Genomic DNA, 12897 nt, shown 5'->3' with positions numbered 1-12897 from the left:
TCCAAGTGGTGCATGTTGCACACCCGTACAGACTTGAGAAACCAGTGGTGATCAGGCAGCCAGAGATGATGGGCTGGCTATTGCAGTTTCCTTCATCAGATCTGTGTTGTAAATTCAGCAATCAACTGAGTGTTATTGGTGTAAAATTTGTGTAAGAGGGAAGAATCAGGCCTACTGAATGGTGTAAGTGATGATAAAGTGAAAAAGTTCTTGTTAGGAAGCATTGATGGAATCAACATAACAGTATATTGATCTATAACTTTCTATTTCTATTTTTAAAGCTTAAAATATGAAATCATGAGGCCCTTTGTGTTACTTATGATCACACAATTTCAGTTTAGCTTTTTAAACCATATTTGCTGGTTTAGTTTATTCACAAATGATTGGTTTCGGCCCAAGAAATTCCAGGTTAATTCGATAGCCCCTGCTATGCAGTGTAACATTGGCCATTCATGAAGGAATGACACCTGAATTTTGTCAATGCATGGGAAAAAACAGAATGGCAATTGCCAAAGATCTTCTTAACATTGGGCTTCAGTATAACGATGTCTTGTATTCTGTCTCTCTCCATATACCTTGATTAGCCACTTCTATTTGAAGAAAGGACATGTTGCAATGTGCCACTTTAAAGTCTTTCTTTTCCCTGGCTTTTTTTCCTCTTGATCTTTGGAGGAAAGTCTTGCATTATTCCTGATACTGAGCGATTGCTTTGCTCATATCCTTTAGCAATGAGGAGCCTAAGCACTTCTGTAGAGCAATCGCTGAAGGTTTTCCCCTGCCCTTCGTTACATTAAATGTACAGCCGTTTCCCTCTGACACACGTGCCAGGCTCCCTCCCTGGCCTATAGTAAGATCCATATAGGATCCTACTGGACAAAATGTCCAGCATACAGCTAAACAAAAACATCATACGATGGGTGAGCAATTGGCTGACGGGCAGGGCTCAAAGGGTTGTGGTAAATGGGGCCACATCAGGGTGGCACATGGTCACTAGTGGGGTCCCCCAAGGCTCCATTTTAGGGCCAATCCTCTTCAATGCTTTTATAAACGATTTGGATGTAGGACTAGAAGGTGTTTTGAGCAAATTTGCCAATGACGCTAAACTTGGAGGAGTTGTGGGCTCTTCTGAGGGTGGAAAGGCCTTGCAGAGAGATCTGGACAGATTGGAGAGCTGGGCGATCACCAACCGCATGAAGTTTAACAAAGGCAAGTGCCGGGTCCTGCACCTGGGACGGGGCAACCCTGGCTATACGTACAGACTGGGCGACGAGACGCTGGAGAGCAGCCCCACAGAGAGGGATCTGGGGGTTGTGGTTGACAGCAAGTTGAATATGAGCCAGCAGTGTGCCCTGGCAGCCAGGAAGGCCAACCGCATCCTGGGGTGCATCAAGCACGGCATTGCTAGTCGGTTGAGGGAAGGGATTGTCCCGCTCTACTCTGCGCTGGTGCGGCCTCTCCTCGAGTACTGTGTGCAGTTCTGGGCACCACAGTACAAAAAGGACATCAAACTGTTGGAGAGTGTCCAGAGGAGGGCGACAAAGATGGTGAAGGGCCTAGAGGGGGAAGACATACGAGGAGTGGCTGAGGTCACTGGGCCTGTTCAGCCTGGAGAAGAGGAGGCTGAGGGGAGACCTCATCGCAGTCTACAACTTCCTCGTGAGGGGGAGTGGAGGGGCAGGTGCTGGTCTGTTCTCTTTAGTGACCAGTGATAGGACCTGCAAGAACGGTGTCAAGCTGAGACAGGGGAGGTTTATGCTGGACATCAGGAAGAGGTTCTTCACCGAGAGGGTGGTCGCACACTGGAACAGGCTCCCCAGTGAAGTAGTGACGGCACCAAGCCTGGCGGAGTTTAAGAAGTATTTGGACTGTGCACTTAGTCACATGGTCTAAAATTTTGGGTAGACCTGTGCAGTGCCAGGAGTTGGACTTGATGATCCTTGTGGGTCCCTTCCAACTCGGGGTATTCTATGATTCTATCATTCTATTTGGCAGCCCCAACGTCCCCCCACTTTCAGGTGGGAAACTCCATCAGGTGGGAAACAGCACTGTTGGCACCGAAAAAACTGGACAAGGCACCCCTTGTGGATGCTGAGGGGCACCTGAGGGACACGCTGCGCTTTGTCCTCCCTTCCCCTCCTCCATTTCCACAGCTGATCTCAAGAAGTGGGAGCCCAGGAGCAGGCAGGAAGGGGAACGAGCCGATCCCTTCCCTTCCCTTCCCTTCCCTTCCCTTCCCTTCCCTTCCCTTCCCTTCCCTTCCCTTCCCTTCCCTTCCCTTCCCTTCCCTTCCCTTCGCTTCGCTTCCCCTCTCCTCCCCTCCCTTCCCCTCCCCTCCCCTAGCACCGCCCCCCCCGCGCATGCGCACCGCCCCGTCCTCGCGGGCTCGCGCGGCCGCCCGTTGCCCCTCCCCTCCCCGCCCCTTCCCCCCCCACCCCCCAACGGCTCCCCGCGGCCGTTGTTGTCAGTTGCGCCTCGCAGCCGCCGCAGCGCCGGGCCCTGTCCGTCCGTCCTTCCGTCCGTCCGTCCGTCCGTCCTCCCGCCCTCCCCGAGCCGCCGAGGCCCCCCCGCGGCGTGCCGGAGCGGTTCCCCAGCCTCCCGGCCGCTCCCGCGGGCGGGCCCGAGGGGCGCTGCCCATGAGGGGGGCGGCGCGGGGCGCGGCGGCCCGAGGACACGCCGCCGCCGGCGGAGGCAGTAAGTTGGGGGGGGGGCAGAACCCTTCATCCCCTTCCCTTCGCCTGCCCGGGTCCGTAGCGGCTGGGCCCCGGCCCGGGGGGGCGGCGGGGGCCGCTCCTCGAAGGTCGCTGCGGCGGAGGGCAGAGGGATGGGGGGGGTGGGAGGGGGGAGGCTCCCATCGTGGGGACGGTGGCACCCCCCTGTGGTGGCACCCCCCCCAGGTGGGGTCACCCTGCCGTGGCACCCATCCCCTGTGGTGGGGTCACCCCGGGAAAGCAGTTCGGGCTGGGGTGTGTGTGTCCTTCCCCCCCCCCCCCCCCCCCCTTCAGCTCCGCCTCGTATTTTTTGTTGCTTTAAGGAGAAATTAAAAATAAAGCCCCCTCCCCCCCCCCCCGGTTAAAGGGTCGCCCCCGGGGATGGGGGTGTTGTGGGGGATGACGGTGCATCTCGCCCCTCTGGAGCCAGGTGCTAAGCCAACAGGTTTGTGGAGGATGCGGGCTGGTGGCTTTTCTGCTCGGAGCGTGCCTCTGACACGAGTGTCCCCTTGTTCTTTGTCAATGCTCGTCCTGTCAATACGTTTATTGCATTGAACCGCCTTTAGGTTACTGTAGGCAGGGGCTGGATAAGTAGGTAAGTCCCAGAGAGGTCTTTGTGCTTTCTGCCAGGTGGGTTTTAGCATCCAGATGGTGCTCCGCTGGTTAAATTCATGGGAGATGACTTTTGAAGATGTTTGCAGTTGATTTAGAGGCTCAGGAATGGCTAAAGGACAGATGTGTGTGGTATGTTTGTTTTTTGTAAGTAGGCTGAATAAAGTATTGGAGAGCATCCACTAGGGAAAAAGGCAGTGTTGGCCTGGGGATGGTTGGAGACATATGTGACCTATTTTCACGTTGGATATTTTTATTGGTAAGTGGTGCTGGAACACCTGTGAAGGAGAAAAGCTTTACATGGGATATGGAAATACAAAAAGCTTTGGGCTTTTGCTTATGCATAGGTAGTTTCCTACTGACCATCTTGCTTTCAAGTGCTAGTTAAGAGGAGATATGCAAAGAAGTGGTTTCCTCAATGGTACCATTGCAGTTCCTGGAACAGCTGAATTGTATTGTATGACTTAGAGCCATCTAGCATGAATGAATTGCATGCAAATCTGCTTACTCCTGCCCTCTGTAGTGCAGTCACTACTTAGTCATATAGGCTGCTTTTTGGAGTTGTTTATGATGAGTATATTTAGATCTCCGGGCTCTGGGGAAGGACCAGTTTAATGAATCTCAGCAAAATAAAATCTATATGAAAGTGTTTACAAGCAAATGATTACTATGGTAGAATTAGGCAGTTTTTGCAAGGCATGCACCATTAAGAACTGGGTTAATGAGTGTTTCTTTTTTTAAATACCTTTAAGTACATCTCAGAAAGTGGGAATTCAGATGATGATTATTTTTGTACAGTTGCTTACCCTTAGAAAGAAGGAATGTGAAATAAGCTTACAAGCATTAACGGTCATTACTAACTAATGCAATCAAATTTTACCTTGCCAAACGTTGAAATGTTAATTTAGATAGACTAATACTTGCCTTTTTTTTTTTTTACTTCTGGTGGATGAAAAATCCAGATTTGAGAATTTAACAGTCACAGCTAAGGGGAAGAAGGTCCAGTCTTGACTCACTTTTTTCCTGAATATTCTAAATGGCCATAAAAGTGGAAGAATGGTGGTGCAGTGTTTCAAGTGACTGGGAAGAGAAGCTAACCTGAATGCTGGCGAAGTGTTTGGTAAACAAGGTGTCTGACTGTACATCTGCCTGACTGCCGTGACTGAATTTGGTGGTTCGTGCCTGGGGCTTCTAACAAAGATAGGGAAAGGGGGAAATGATATCCTAAATGAACTTAGGGATAAACTTTTTTGAATACGCTTGGGAAGCAGGAAGGTACAGATTGAGCCTTGCTCTGTGTGTATTTTTGGATACTGAAATTTCTGCACAGGTTACTGACGTTCCCTGAATTGTCTTGCTACAAGAACTAATATTCCCATGCAGTGTGGGTGGTGTGGCACAGTCACTGTTCCCTGTTGCACTGTAGATGCATAGTCTGCGTTCAGATTATTTTAAATAGCACGTTAAGACTGCATGTTAATATGCTTTTGCAGATACCTGTCTACTTGCAGTAGTCAGCTTCCTTGTGCAGTGTTCTGGACAACCTGGTCTCCTCTCAGGCTCAACCTCTCTGCATTTAATATAGTATCTGAGTAATTTTGCAGGCTATACCTTCAGTATATCACTGTCCCTTTTTATCCTACTAGGAACAGTAATGCCAAACTAGTACCTTTGTCTTGCTTTGTTGCCTGTCCTGCTTTCAAGGGCACAGGATCCTGGTGTAGCTAGCTTGTTTTTCCGCCTCAGAATCTCTCACAAAATAAAGAATTTCTTTTCTTAGATTTCGTCAGCTTTTAAAAATCCACTTGAAATGTTTGTCTGTAAAACTTCTTAATGAACTTCTGTCCGTTTTTACTTGGTAGAGTTTTTTAATTATGTTTTAAAATATATATATAAAAAAAACATAAGTGAAACATGGTTCAGATCAGGGACACTGCCTCCTGGATACAGCGATGAACTGCATCTTATGATGAATATACTAATATTAAATTGCATAAGCTGTTAACTGTGGTAACACGTGAAGTTCTGCACATCTTCCTTACCACAGTACTTTCCAGAAGTTAACTGGAATGCTACAGCTTCTCTAATAATATAAGGTAGCTGGTTTTTAATACACATAACAACATTATGTAAGGGCTTTAAGAGGATTTGAAAAACTGTATTCACGTACAATTCTAGGGTAACTTACCCTGGCAGAGTTCTAGTACACAAGTTGATTAAGTCACCAATGGTAAGAACTTAATGAGGAGAAAGGGCTGTGCAGTTCTCATGCCTGCAAAATATGAAATAGTGTGGGATCACTTTCTGAGAAAACCAACCTCTCCGTTGTACAGTGATCCTCTACAACTGTTGGGGCATTCATGTTGCCCTGAAATTGACAGGCTGTTTTTTTTACTCTTTGCTTCATGTATTATTCTGTGCTTTCTGTAGCAGTCTCTTATCTAGTTGCTAACTGCACTCAAACCAACTTTACTTGAGAGATATGATGGTAGCTTAATTTTTGTAGCTTTAGTTCACATTGAAGCATGGTGAATTTCAGGTGTCTGCCAGTGCCTAGAAAATATAGGATGCTATAAATGAGGATAAAGCATTGAAACTGTGTGACTATAGGTTGGGATAGGTGCTGTTTTTTACAGTTCAAGGAGTTTGTGTCCTAGATGGAAGAGGCCAGCATTAAGTCAATTGAAGTACTTAATATTTATGTTATCAGATGTAATGCTAAACCAAGGCACCTATCTAGAATTTGAGTTCAGAGATGGTTCTTAAGAAATTTAATAGAAATTATTGCCTATACTTGATGCTAACAATACGCATTTATTTGCATCTGAATACTTAACATTTGAGCTAGTGTTTGATGCTTTCTCCTCTCTTTGATGCAGAATAAAAATCACGCTTGTGATTCCGAATTCAAACAACAAAGTTGATGTTAGATGTTTAATCAGTGGTAACTTCTTCAAAATGACTTAATGTTTTAATTACTCATTGATTAATGGTGGAATATTTAGAGCTCTTGTGCATGTTTTTCGTTATATTGTCTAGCGTGAGAAAATTATTTGGTAACATTAATCTGGAGATACTTGAAAAAAGTGAAACAATTCTGAGAGTTCCTGAGCACGGAGTAGGGGAGGTGATCCTTCTCAAAGAGTCCAGGTTGCTGAGACAGAAATTTGACTTGTCTGTGTTCTTTTTTTTTTAAAGAAGCTTCCAGCAGTAGGTTTTCTGGAAATGATGGTAAAAAAAAAAAAACAACATCCTGTCTAAAAGGTAGTGATACCATCATGAATCACAATAATGACTTCTGTCTGATACGCAAAGAATTTCTTAATCAGTTTCACGTTCCTGGTTAATTTTGAAAAAAAATGACGGAAAAAGAGAAGGGAAACATGATGAGCTTTAGAATGTTCAAGCCTTTGAGAAGCTAAATGGGTACTGCTTATCAAAGTTGGTGAGCTGGCTTCTTGGGCTCGGGAGTCCAGCTACCTGTCACGAATTCCTTCTGTTGCTTGGAAGATAGTTGAAAAGCTTGTTGGTTTCTGTGATCTTCAGACTTCTTTGATATCACATCTTGGTTGGAAAGGTTTATGAATATCCGTAACTAAGATGTTCACGTTAATTTCCTATAGCTGAGAATTTTTTCTTTCAACAGTTACTGCAAAAAGGGCTAACTTAGATGGAAACTAATTTATTATATAACCCGATGTCACACTTTTGGAACAAAGTTCTATAACTGATTTTAAAGATAAAAGTACTAGCAGATAGGAAATTTGGAGCAAGTCCTTTTAAAGATGTTTTTGCATACTGTTTTGCAGAAGGTAGTTTAGGGGAGATGATTGTTTGGGAAGGTCTGGTATTCTCTTCTGCAATAATACTTTAAGACTAGCTTTAGATCTTAAGTGGCCTGTATTGCTGGAGGACCTGACTCCTGAACAAGGTGGTGGTGAGTGTTTCTTGGACTGCTTTTCTGTTTGTTTAGCCACATACTGGACATTGAGAGTAGGCACAAGAGGAGAACAGGCACTGTGAAATTAGCTGCTTTTGCAGCTGTGGCTGGTGTGAAGACTTTAAATGCTGTAAAGCTATTGCTGAGTTCTCAAATCCATAGGGCAGATTGCATTTGTCTTGTGTATTACCTCCTCTTAGAAACGGAAAGTGCCTCGTGAACTGTAGCTATTATCAGCATGGTTATGAAAGTATCTTGGGCTTTTAAAACATTTCACAACTAGAGGCAGTTGGGACCACTGCCAGTGGTTACTAATGATGGTTTGTCTGTGGGTCCTAGTTTGATCACTCTTAGCACAGCTGTCCCCTTAATAGCTTTGGCATCTATCTTTTGGTCACAGTCGTGCTCACACTGTTGTTTTCTTGCCATCGCTTTGGAATATGTACCTACTTCAGTGTTGTCTGCATTTCTTTTCTTGCTTGCCTCCTTTTGTGAAAGAAAAAGACAGTCATGATTTTTAAATTGGGTGCCTTGAAAGACTAACTTAGATCCAGTAGTTTTTTTCACTTGACTGTATAGAAAATGATTCTTACAAAGATATCAACTGTATTGTGGAGTTTCTACAGCACAGTTGTCAAGTCTTTGTTTCCTGGTGTTCTGCAAACCATTTACCATTCATTTGTAAGCCCATGTGAAAGAAGAAAGCTTAAACTTACTGTGTTTGATGTGACTGTACTTATCTTCAGGAAAATAGGAGGGTTGATGGCAATCTGTAGATCTAAAACTTTGGGAATATCTCACCTAAGAATGAGATCGTCCATCAAAGAACAAATTTTTATCTTGCATCTTATTCTTTTAAGCTTTTTATTTATTTTTGTGTATTGGAGCTGCCTCAAATCATAGAATCAGAGAATGCTTTGGGTTGGAAGGGACCTTTAAGGATCACCTTATTCCAACCTCCCACCAGACCAGGCTGTGCAAAGCCCCATCCAGCCTGGCCTTGAACACCTCCAGGGATGGGGCATCCACAGCTTCTCTGGGCAGCGTGTGCCTCACTGCCCTCTGAGTGAAGAATTTCTACCTTATATTTAATGTAAACCTACCCTCTTCTAGTTTAAATCCATTACCCCTTGTCCTATCACTCCACCCTCTGACAAAGAGTCCCTCCCCAGCTTTCCTGTAGCATCCTTTAGGCACTGGAAGGCTGCTCTAAGATCTCCCCGGAGCCTCCTCTTCTCCAGGCTGAACAAACCCAACTCCCTCAGCCTGTCTTCACAGGAGAGGTGCTCCAGCCCTCTGATCATCCTCGTGGCCTCCTCTGGACTCTCTACAACAGGTCCACGTCCTTCTTGTGCTGGGGGTCCTAGAGCTGAGTGCAGCACTCCAGGTGGAGTATCACAAGAGTGGAGGAGAGGGGGAGAATCACAGTGTCTTGCTCTCAATTCTCAGGTCCTGCAGGTTCTCGTAATTCTGTTACAAAATAATAAGCTAGTAGGCTTCATACATCTCCAAAATCTGTAACACTAACACACCACCCATGCATCATATCCGCCCAAAAAACTTCTATTTATAGGTCCAGGAGCAATTTTTTTATTAAGCTTATTGGCCTGCTAAATGCATCTGGCTGTTCACTGAATAATGGACCTTGGAGTTGAAGCATATTTGTTAGCCTTCTGTTTTTTTATTTCTAGTGAGAATTTCTTTATTTTCTAAGAAGAGATAGGCTTCAGTAGCTCTGGTTCCTGCAATGCATTCTAAATAATAAAGCATTAACTCTTTACTAAAGGCTTCATAAATGCTTACTGGCAAAACTTAATTAACAGCTGGCAATTCTCATACCTTTTCAGAGCAAAATTCTGAAAACTATTTAAAACTAGGGTATACCATTAAATTACTGCAGGTTAAGACTTCTTTTTATATTTGGATCATAGAGCTACTTGATAACTCTTACCTTTGTTTGTTCATCATCTTAGGTGTAGCCATGCTAAATGGTAGAGGGATCTGCTGATGTATCTTGACATTTTAGTAATAGCTCTGTGAGATGAATGCTGCTGCTGTGAGAGCTGATGATGAGGCCTAATATGAAAACAAAATAAATGCATGTACACCTTCGAGAAATCTGCCGTAGTGTTGTATTGAGGAACTTCTCAGGAGCGGGAGGGTTTATGGGGTTTGTCAGCAGTGAAGGGGAAGTTATGCTTGTATGCTGTGGTACAGTTGTGCCACGTGGAAAATAGTGTTAGATAGCATTGTGTATATTAGGGCTCAGTGGTAAAACCTAGACTTTGTTGTATCTGCAGTGTTTGGCTGTAGGGCAGGCATAGATTGCTGCCATCTCTTTGAGTACCTTTGGTAGTTGGGAAGGCTCAGGTGGAAGGAAAACTGGGGAGGAAGGGCTTTGCTGGGCCGTGACACCCCTGTGTGGAAACAAAGACGGATTACAGGTGCTCCAGATCACAAGTCCCATAATGTGCCTTTCATAGTCAAGAGGCATCTGGTAGAACGAGGCTTAAAAAGTCTCAAATACTGTGGAGGAAATGAATTATGACCAGTTTTCAGAGCATGTAATATGTACAAAGCATGTGTGTTCTTTACAGTTCACTCACGCAACACTTCACTCCTGTTTGGAGTGTGTTGGCTTTCCCTTGTATAAAAGCAAAGGCGAGCAGAAGCCCTGTGAGGAAAGGCGATTGGCACACTGCACTATCCTCACACATAAGCAGTGGATCACACTGTCACAAAGATGGACTGCTTTCAGAGGCTCATAGATTAGGCTCTGAAGGTTTCTTACCATAGGATGGCAGATTAATGTTGGTGGGAAATAATGAAATAACATGGAAAATCAAACTTGCCCAGTTTGTATATCGAGTAGATGTTTCCTGTGGTATACTCTCAGGTTCTAACAATTTGAATAAGTTGCTTTCCAAGTCAAAAAATTGTTTCTAGATCTCTGTGAGCAACTTGTGCCAAATATTGATTTCCAGTTTTTAGGTAGAATAGCAATCTAAGACTTATTCTCAACATATAGTTATTTAGTAAATAACATTATACCAGTTATTTAGTTATCTGAGACAAAAGAGACCAAAAGGAGAAACAGACGGTGAAATTTGTTTAATCTGTCTGGTGGATGTGTATAATGTATACATCCACAGAACTAGTCATCCTAAACTCCTGTTACGAAAAATGAAAGTGTGTGCTCTTAAGAAATGATTCATTTGTCTTATTTAGCTCTCTGCTTTAGGGTGCAATTTGTTTTGTCACAGACTCCTATCTGTGTTGACTGAATCTCCATTTGCCATGAAGGGGCACAGGTCTGTCACTGGAGAGATGAGTACCGGTCAAGATTACTTTGGGTTTCATGTCATTTAGCCTGATAATGGAGAGAAATTTTTGCTTTGATAATATTATAACATTTTGTTGAAATGGAGCCTTGAATCTTCGTGTTCTAAAGTCAGAAGCTAATACAGACGTTAAGGTAAGATGAACTAGGCTGGTCTTGCCTGTAATGTATAATCTAATGGAAACTTTATGGACAGGATGAATTGCTTAAAGAAGAGCTAATGTCTCTGAAACATACTGGTGTTTTTTTTCTAAACAGATCTATTAGATCTATTCATACGCTTTTAGAGATGGTTGAATCACAGTACTGTTGTTAAGTTACTTAATAGGATGCATGTGATATTACAAAACTGCTTCTGCAAATCTCTTACAGAAACTGCAGTACGTTGTGAGGTGGGATATACAGAGGCACTTAGGTTGGGAAAGATCCGTTAGTCCATCGAGTCCAATGCTCACCTAACACTGCCAAGTCCACCACTAAGCCATGTCCCTGAGCACCACATCCACACATCTCTTAAATACCCCTGGGGTGGGGACTCCACCACCTCCCTGGGCAGCCTGTGCCAGTGCCTGACCGCCTTTGCTGTGGAGAAATTCTTCGTGATATCCAATCTCGACCTCCTGTGGTGCAACGTGAGGCCGTTGCCTCGTGCCCTGTCGCTTGTGACTTGAGAAAAGAGGCACCCTTTTTGCTGCAGCCTCCTTTCAGGCAGTTGTAGAAAGTGACAAGGTCTCCCCTGAGCCTCCTCTTCTCCAGGCTGAACAATCCCAGTTCCCTCAGTCACACCTTATGTCACGCTTTCTAGTCCCTTCCCCAGCTTCATTGCTCTTCTCTGCACGTGCTCGAGCACGGCACTGTCCTTTTTGTCACGAGGGGCCTAAAACTGGACACGGCGCTCAAAGTATGGTCTCAACCAGCACCGAGTACGGGGGGGCATTCGCTTCCCTGGTCCTGCTGGCCACACGATTCCTGATGCAGGCCAGGATGGCATTGGCCTTCTTGTCCACCCGGGCATGCTGCTGGCTCGTGTTCAGCTGGCTGTCAGACAGCACCCTCAGGTCTGTTTCTGCCGGCAACTTACGAACATCTGTGGAAGGACAGATCTGTTCTGAATCTGTTAACTAGTATGTGTCTACATTGCATGAAATGAGCATCAGGGGTGTAGCTGAATGCTGGCAGAGTTAGGGAAAGCTGCATTTTGAAAACATCATTAGCCACCTGGATTAAATGCTGCTAATGGTTAGTAAGTTCACCGACTAGAAAACCCAAATGTTAATGCTGACAAAAGAACTTAAAAAAAAAAAAACGGAGATAATGTGAATTAAAAGAAACCTGGGCAAATATTTTCTGTGATATAATTGGCTCTTAAATATTTTTCCTCTGGCTGTGGATTGGTTTGCTGGTAAAGCGTGTCTGGTTGAAGTTTTCCTTCTATCTAGCTGCAGTTTGCAGCTTATTCAGTTGTGCTGGTAAAAGTATGCAAGAGGTCACGTTGTAAACTGGATCACTGAAATGATCTGTGATTAAACTAACCCTCTTTCGGAGTGCGACGGCAGCAGATGTGTTAAATCTGGAAGCTTTGGGTGGTTGAATTTATAGTTAGCCCCCAGAATTTTACTGGTGTAACTAAGGAGACAACTGCAAGAAAAAAAAAGCGAAAGGGTAAGAGAAACTGGCTTCAGTTTTAAAGCTGGTATCTTGGGTAACTGGACCATTAGTTGATCCGTAAGTACCATCAAAATTCTGCTTTCTTACTGTAGTGAGAAATTGAAAGAAAGAAATCGCTTCTCTGGCAGGTAGTGCTAAAAGGAAAACTTAAGTTTCAACAGTCAGTGCTCCAAAAGGTATTGATACAACAACTGTAATCTTTTAATTAGCATATTTAAATGGTATTCAAGGTTTGTATGCATATGCACTATATCCATTAGTTTGTATCCGCTTCCTACTGAAAATTTTTTACTTTTGGTATGTTTACTTCAAACCGTCTGTGTGTCTGGTATCTTTGTGGTCAGCTGTGGGAGCTTTATCACTGAAGATTTATTTTAAAATCACAGAGTTAAGAGTTAGTTGGTCTGTTAATGAGCCTTTATGTTAAACTATTAATGAATCTGCATTAATTTCAGTTAATGGGACTGTAACATTAATAAGTGTATTTTAGTTTCCATTTCTGTAAGCTTTTCTTCTATTGATTACTGTCTGAATATTTCTCCGTGGCTTAAACTTAACTGATTTTTGCTGGGGTTTTGTTGGCAGGTTAATGTTTATGTGTATTCTGTCATTTAGAGAGAAATTGCGCG

The 12897-nt window shown here is 44.1% G+C and overlaps 1 protein-coding gene across 2 annotated transcripts in view; it reads left to right on the top strand.

Moving 5' to 3' along the window:
* The first annotated feature begins 2613 nt into the window (after nt 1-2613).
* Nucleotides 2614-12897, top strand: part of SNRK (SNF related kinase) — a 43686-nt gene continuing 33402 nt past the window's right edge. Inside the window, exon 1 of one of the 2 annotated variants that reach the window (XM_035549764.2) lies at nt 2614-2691. The gene's annotated coding sequence lies outside the window, so the exon portion shown is untranslated. Of the gene's footprint in view, nt 2692-12055; nt 12326-12897 lie in introns of those variants that run through there. The other variant, XM_050709023.1, reaches the window with a different exon arrangement.

This window comes from Cygnus atratus, chromosome 2 (assembly GCF_013377495.2).
Source record: "Cygnus atratus isolate AKBS03 ecotype Queensland, Australia chromosome 2, CAtr_DNAZoo_HiC_assembly, whole genome shotgun sequence".
Taxonomy (NCBI): Eukaryota; Metazoa; Chordata; class Aves; order Anseriformes; family Anatidae; genus Cygnus; species Cygnus atratus.
Note: the sequence above shows the minus strand (reverse complement) of the source record. Positions and strands in the feature narration are given on the sequence as shown.